Source organism: Platichthys flesus, chromosome 22 (assembly GCF_949316205.1).
Source record: "Platichthys flesus chromosome 22, fPlaFle2.1, whole genome shotgun sequence".
Taxonomy (NCBI): Eukaryota; Metazoa; Chordata; class Actinopteri; order Pleuronectiformes; family Pleuronectidae; genus Platichthys; species Platichthys flesus.
In genome coordinates, this window is record NC_084966.1 from 14,375,542 (window position 1) to 14,383,041 (window position 7,500).

General features: G+C 43.9%; 1 protein-coding gene, 2 non-coding genes and 10 pseudogenes across 3 annotated transcripts in view; all 13 read right to left on the bottom strand.

Annotated features, from left to right (window-relative positions):
• LOC133933439 (zinc finger protein 260-like) overlaps nucleotides 1-7,500 on the bottom strand; it is a 627,571-nt gene that overhangs the window by 173,982 nt on the left and 446,089 nt on the right. The gene's annotated exons all lie outside the window — the stretch shown is intronic.
• Nucleotides 5,378-5,496, bottom strand: LOC133940258 (5S ribosomal RNA; annotated as a pseudogene).
• On the bottom strand, nucleotides 5,558-5,676 carry LOC133939705 (5S ribosomal RNA; annotated as a pseudogene).
• LOC133943365 (5S ribosomal RNA) lies at nucleotides 5,739-5,856 on the bottom strand (annotated as a pseudogene).
• On the bottom strand, nucleotides 5,919-6,037 carry LOC133938054 (5S ribosomal RNA; annotated as a pseudogene).
• LOC133938042 (5S ribosomal RNA) lies at nucleotides 6,100-6,218 on the bottom strand (annotated as a pseudogene).
• On the bottom strand, nucleotides 6,281-6,399 carry LOC133943487 (5S ribosomal RNA; annotated as a pseudogene).
• Nucleotides 6,462-6,580, bottom strand: LOC133940047 (5S ribosomal RNA; annotated as a pseudogene).
• On the bottom strand, nucleotides 6,643-6,761 carry LOC133938377 (5S ribosomal RNA; annotated as a pseudogene).
• On the bottom strand, nucleotides 6,824-6,942 carry LOC133946185 (5S ribosomal RNA). The gene has a single exon (XR_009917890.1). It is a non-coding gene; the product is annotated as a 5S ribosomal RNA (ribosomal RNA).
• On the bottom strand, nucleotides 7,005-7,123 carry LOC133947893 (5S ribosomal RNA). The gene has a single exon (XR_009919519.1). It is a non-coding gene; the product is annotated as a 5S ribosomal RNA (ribosomal RNA).
• Nucleotides 7,186-7,304, bottom strand: LOC133939553 (5S ribosomal RNA; annotated as a pseudogene).
• LOC133938378 (5S ribosomal RNA) lies at nucleotides 7,367-7,485 on the bottom strand (annotated as a pseudogene).

Below are 7,500 nucleotides of genomic sequence, written 5' to 3' on the forward strand. Positions count from 1 at the left end.
GAGCAAGATTCCTTCTTGACATAATAGCATACCTTACATGGCTTAACACAAAATTAAACAAACGAACATTCACATCTTTCCTATTCCCATTTACTCCAAACAGCAACATTTTGTTCCATTCATGTGCCTTTACAAAACCCATTTCCCAGTTTTTAAACAGCATATCTTTTAACTTCAAAACAAACCTACGTAGACATTCACATCGGATATATATATGTAACAAGTCTTCTGGCTCAGTTTCACACACGTCACATTCTCTTTTGTTCTCTTTGTTAATCTGATGCAGCACCGTGTTTACATAGATCCTGTTGTGTCTCGTCATGAAGTCATTGTTTTCACATTCTATTGCATTATATTTGATTTGGAGGTTTTCCCATATCAACTGTACATTCATACCTGGCAGAACCCTCTCCCACATTTGTTCTGATGTCGGTCTTTTCAACAGTTTCGCTATCAGTTCTAAATATATGTTTTTTACTTTTAATTCTTTAAACTCTTTATTTGCGTCATTTTTAACAAACACTAGTTTAGGTAAAGGTCCATCCCCTGTCCTCACACACTCTCTCTCAATCAAATACCTCCAGTCTACAGGCATACTCCCCTTAATTATATCATACATTTTTACAACCATATCTCTCATAGCATCCTCATCCCATTCTCTTACGCAGTCTACCATTGCCTGCCCAGGCAGAAACCCAGGCACAAACTCATAGACCATGTCCTTTACTTGCCTAATTCCTGCATCCATGAAATCCTTATTGTATAGCATTTTGTTGTTATGCTGTATTATAGGATTGAGAAAAACGGGTTTATTCATTACTTCGGTTACATTACTACAGTTGTATGATATGTTGGGTAGGAATTCTCCCCACGCTCTGAACACCTCTTGGTAGAAAAAAGGCACTTTTTCATACATTGGTTCTTTCAAAACCATAAGCAGACTATTCTCTCCACATCTACCAGCCATCTGAACATACATTTTAAAGAATTGTTTCCACCCATAGTCATTCACATCATGGAGATACTTCTTCACTGTTTTAACCCTCAGTGCTTTACGTTTTGTGTCAATGTCCACCAGTTTTAGCCCTCCCTCACTGTACCCTGCTATCAACGTTTTGTGGGATATCCTCGCACCCTTCCCATCCCACAAGAAGTTTGAAGTCAGCTGATTTAATTCAGATAGAACCCATACCGGAAGATCTAGTGCGCCCAAAACATACACACATTTGGATAATAATAAGGAATTAACAACTATTACCTTACCTTTTAATTTCAATTTCCTCTGCTTCCATGCATTTAAAGTGCGTTTTATCTTATTTATCACTCTTGCCCAAGTGATATCTCTTGCTTCCTTTTCGTTTGGACCTATGTTTACTCCTAAAACTTTGATGCAGTCCACCACTCTAAATGCAATCATACTGTCAACCCTATCCCCCTCCTGACCTATACACATTAGTTCCGATTTTTCTATATTCACTTTAGCCCCTGCTGCCCTCCCATATGTTCCCATGTGTTTCATAATTATATTGATGCTGTCCATATTTTCTACTGTTATTGTCATGTCATCCGCATATTGTTGAATTATATTAATTTTCTCACCTGGTATTTGTATTCCTTTTATATTACTATCTTTTTTTATAAGGACAGCAAAGGGTTCGATAGACATGCTATACAACAGTGCTGATAAAGGACAGCCCTGTCTCACTGACCTCTCCAAAGCAAAGGTGTCTGTCATCAGACCATTACATTTGACCCTACTCTTAGCTTCCTTATACAGCAGCCTGATCCAACTCACTATTCTATCCCCAAACCCAAATTCTTTCATAGTCCGAAACAAGAACTCATGCTCCACTCTATCAAAAGCCTTATTCAAATCTACACTCAACACAATCCCAGACTGTTCTTTCATGTGCCTAACAACGTCCCTCACTGTCCCTATTATATCTGCTATGTCTCTCCCTTCGACACTATATGCCTGTGTCGGTGATATTATTCCTCCCATTACCTTCTTAATCCTATACGCTAAAACCCTTGTTAATATCTTATAGTCACTATTCAATAAACTAATTGGCCTATAATTCCCTAACTCCAACCTACTCCCCTTATTTTTAAATAATATTGTGATTACCCCAGTAGCCATGGATTCTGGAACCAGTTGTCCCTCTTCCATGCTTTGATATATCATTAGCAGTATGGGTGCCAACACATCAGCAAACTCTTTGTAGAATTCACTGCTCAGGCCATCTGAACCAGGGCTTTTATTGTTTTTTGCATTTTTAATTGCTATTTGTATTTCTTCTACTGTAATCTCTCTGTCACACATGTCTTGCTCGTCTGCTGATATCCTTGCATCCACACCACTCAAGACCTCATCAATACATACTTTTTCTGTATTCCCTTTTTTATACAAGTTTTTATAGAAGCCTTCCACTGTATTCAAGATGCTAACCAAATCATTTACCTTCTCCCCATTTTCATTCTGTAGTTCGTTTATATAATTATTTTCCTGCTTATTTTTTTCCAGGTTTAGAAAGTACGCTGTGCACCTTTCCCCCTCTACAGCATACTGTACTCTACTCCTTACTATCGCCCCATCACATTTATTTTTCTCACAATCTTTTAGTTGCCTTCTCATCATCAGATAATTTTGTATATTATAATTTCCATCTTTGTCTGCTTTCCCTGCTTCTTCGTTTAATTTATTTTGTATCTCTTTCTCTACCTGATCCATTCTGAAGTTCTTTTGCTTGGAATAGTATATGCTTTTCTTTTTAACTTTTTCTTTCAAATTTTCCCACCAAATACAAATATTATCTTCGTTTAATCTGTTCTCTATTTCTTCTTTGATACATTTTGCTATCATCTCTTTATATAAATCCTCTCTTAATAAGCTGTTGTTTAGGTACCACATTCCTCCACCTACATTCCTTATACATACGTCCTTTAACCTCAGCGACAGGATTGCATGATCACTAAGAGTGGTAAAATTATATTTCACCTCTTTTATTTGGCTGACAATGTTTTCCTTAACTAGGACGAGGTCTATTCTACTCTGTCTAAGGGTCCCCATAACCACCTGCCTCCGCGAAAACACTTTTCGTTCTGCATTTTCCTCCCTCCATACGTCCACCATTTTGTGTTCTGCCATCATGCTTTTCAAAAAGTTCCTTGACCCATCATACCTGTATTTTACATTATTTGAATAATCTAGTCTTGATAATTTTACATTATAGTCACCAACCATCATACAATCTCCCGTGCACAGAACCTCCAAGTCCTCAAAAAAACCCTTTCTCAGTTCCTCCACGTTTGGTGCATAGATATTGATTAATTTGTATGTGTTTTTATTGTGGACAAATTCTATCGCTATCACACGTCCATTCCCTCCACAAAAGGTTTGCTTGACACCACTAACAGACCTCTCTCTGACAAGGATTGCCACTCCACATGCCTTCGCACTCCCATTGTCTATAAATATGGGCCCTTTCCAAATCTTTCCAAGGGTTTCCACAAGTTCATTATCCCAATGCGTTTCTTGAAGGCACAGTATGTCAGATTTACAGAGTTCAATCCTTCTTTCTATTTTGATCATGTTCCTCAGGCCGTTTGCATTTAAGGATGTTATTATGACCATAGTAATGGTGAAAAGAAAAACACAGCTTTCCAGAGATGCTCGATTGTTCATACCTTCCGCTCTTTTGGCTCCCTTTTGTCCCTCTTTTTGCTCATTCTCTTCCTGCTGGCTTTCACCGCCTCGTAGTCCATCGACTCTCCTTCTCCCGATGTTCTTGTCTCCACCACCTCCATGCTCGAATCGTCTGGCTCCTTAGGTGAAGCAGCCGCAGCAGCAGCAGCAGCCGCAGCCGCAGCAGCAGCAGCAGCAGCAGCAGCAGCAGCAGCAGCAGCAGCCCCGCCGTCCCTTGGAGCCTCACTGCAATCCGGGGCCTCCACCTCTCCTGGTCGGTCGCCTCTTCGTTCTCTCGCCCGGGCTGAGGGAGTTTTGGGCGCTTTGCTAGCACCTTCCTCCATACTTTGCCCGGATGCTCCTCCCGTCATGCAACCCGTCTCACCGGACACTCCATCCGCACTGCTGCCGATGGTGGATGGGGTAATTTCACCCCCGCTGGCAGCTCCGGTGTCCTCGTCCTGCTGTCGTTGCTCCTCCTCGGACCAGGAAACGCGCTCGTCGCCGCCGGCTGGCTCCGCGTCCACCGTCCTCTCCTCTCCGCGCTTCCCCCCCTGCAAGTCACACTCCCTAGCATAGTGTCCCTGGCGCTTGCATTTATAACAGGTGAAGTCTGGGCATTCTCTCAAAATATGTCCTGGCTGGATGCACAGCCTGCAGACCTTCACCTGCCTGTCATGAATTACACGGAAGTACTCCCCTCCGTCTAGTGTCTCGAACTTTGCTGAGTAGGGCAGCGACTGTACAAGTTCAGTAAATTGTACTTTGCAGAACCTTGTCCCGTCCACCACGTCTGTCCCAGGCCATTTCCTTCTTTTGATGGGCGAAATCGCCCTCACGCCCCACGTTGAGAGTTTCTGCCTAATTTCAGCATCAGTGATATAAGATGGCAAGTTTAGAAATGAAACAACAATTTCACTGCTGCGAACTTCCTTGGCAGTCACCCGAGTGTTTTCGATTTTGAAGTCATCTAATAACCTTGTCTTGCCCTTTCCCTCCTGCATGGTGATCTCGTAAGTGTTCATACTTTTGACCCTGCATGCCAGAACAATCCCACACTTTTCCTTGATTTCCCGCAACAGTTCCATCATGGTAATGTAATCCTCACCGACGGGCTCTACAATCAATGTCAGCTCCTTTTTATAGCCACAATCACCCTCACTTTCTCCCTGTCTCTCTTTATCTCTCCTACCATTCGCCGTGCCTGCTTTATCAATAGGCCTAATTACGGAATTGATCTCCTGGGTTATTCCTTTCTCGCTGGCTTCAATATTTCCAGAATCATTCTCCCGTTCTACATGTGCCAAACTGTCCTTAACTTCCATGTTTTCCTTCACAAGTTCTTCCCCCCAATCACTAGAAGCATAATCAATCTCGGGTTCTGCATTAATCAAAGTGGCCTTACCTTCTATTTTGTCATTTATCAAATTATCCATCCAATCACAGAAAGTATGAAACAATCCCCCAAACAGCCAGGCTGCAGGGGAAATGAATCACACATAAAACTATCACAAATGCACCTTATGCCTCACAAGCACACGCGGTCCCAACAAACACTCGACTGCTCTCTGCTCTCTGCTCACTTCCTGCTTGCACACCTGAACGGGATCAGACGAGATCGGGCGTGTTCAGGGTGGTATGGCCGTAAGCGAATGAGTCCACCCTCTGAACCTTGTTTATACGTCAGGTAAAAGCTTAAAGCACCTGGTATTCCCAGGCAGTCTCACATCCAAGTACTAACCAGGCCCGACCCTGCTTAGCTTCCGAGATCAGACGAGATCAGGCGTATTCAGGTTGGTGTGGCTGTAAGCGAACGAGTCCACCCTCTGAAGCTTATTTATACATGTAAATACGTCAGTTAAGAGTGGAAAAAGCTTAGAGCACCTGGTATTCCCAGGCAGTATCCCATCCAAGTACTAACCAGGGCCGACCCTGCTTAGCTTCCGAGATCAGACGAGATCGGGCGTGTTCAGGTTGGTGTGGCCGTAAGCGAATGACTCCACCCTCTGAACCTTATTTATACGTGTAAATAAGTCAGGTAAAAGTGGAAAAAAGCTTACAGAACCTGGTGTTCCCAGGCTGTCTCCCATCCAAGTACTAACCAGGCCGACCCTGCTTAGCTTCTGAGATCAGACGAGATCGGGCGTATACAGGTTGGTGTGGCCGTAAGCGAACGAGTCCACCCTCTGAACCTTATTTATACATGTAAATACGTCAGGTAAGACTGGAAAAAAGCTTACAGCACATGGTATTCCCAGGCAGTCTCACATCCAAGTACTAACCAGGCCCGACCCTGCTTAGCTTCCGAGATCAGACGAGATCGGGCGTATTCAGGTTGGTGTGGCCGTAAGCGAATGAGTCCACCCTCTGACCCTTATCTATACATGTAAATACGTCAGTTAAGAGTGGAAAAAAGTTCACTGCACCTGGTATTCCCAGGCAGTCTCCCATCCAAGTACTTACCAGGCCCGACCCTGCTTAGCTTCCGAGATCAGACGAGATCGGGCGTATTCAGGTTGGTGTGGCTGTAAGCGAATGAAACCACCCTCTGAACCTTATTTATACATGTATATACTTCAGGTAAAAGTGGAAAAAAGCTTAGACCACCTGGTATTCCCAGGCAGTCTCCCATCCAAGTACTAACCAGGCTCGACCCTGCTTAGCTTCCGCGATCAGACGAGATCAGGCGTATTCAGGTTGGTGTGGCCGTAAGCGAATGAGTCCACCCTCTGAACCTTATTTATACATGTAAATACGTCAGGTAAAAGAAGAAAAAAGCTTGCAGCACCTGGTATTCCCAGGAAGTCTCCCATCAAAGTACTAACCAGGCCCGACCCTAATTAGCTTCCGAGATCAGACGAGATCGGGTGTATTCAGGTTGTTGTGGCCGTAAGCGATTGAGTCAACCCTCTGAACCTTATTTATATATGTAAATACGTCAGGTAAAAGTGGAAAAAAGCTTACAGCACCTGGTATTCCCAGGCAGTCTCCCATCCAAGTACTAACCAGGCCGGACCCTGCTTGAATTCCGAGATCAGATGAGATCGGGCGTATTCAGGTTGGTGTGGCCGTAAGCGAATGAGTCCACCCTCTGACCCTTATTTATACATGTAAATACGTCAGGTAAAAGAAGAAAAAAGCTTACAGCACCTGGTATTCCCAGGCAGTCTCCCATCCAAGTACTAAACAGGCCCGACCCTGCTTAGCTTCCGAGATCAGACGAGATCGGGCGTATTCAGGTTGGTGTGGCCATAAGCCAATGAGTCCACCCTCTGAACCTTATTTATACATGTAAATACGTCAGGTAAAAGAAGAAAAAAGCTTGCAGCACCTGGTATTCCCAGGAGGTCTCCCATTCAAGTACGAACCAGGCCCAACCCTGCTTAGCTTCCGAGATCAGACGAGACCGCGAGTATTCAGGTTGGTGTGGCCGCAAGCGAATGAGTCCACCCTCTGAACCTTATTTATACATGTAAATACGTCAGGTAAAAGAAGAAAAAAGCTTGCAGCACCTGGTATTCCCAGGAAGTCTCCCATCCAAGTACTAACCAGGCCCGACCCTAATTAGCTTCCGAGATCAGACGAGATCGGGTGTATTCAGGTTGTTGTGGCCGTAAGCGATTGAGTCAACCCTCTGAACCTTATTTATACATGTAAATACGTCAGGTAAAAGTGGAAAAAAGCTTACAGCACCTGGTATTCCCAGGCAGTCTCCCATCCAAGTACTAACCAGGCCGGACCCTGCTTGAATTCCGAGATCAGATGAGATCGGGCGTATTCAGGTTGGTGTGGCCGTAAGCGAATGAGTCCACCCT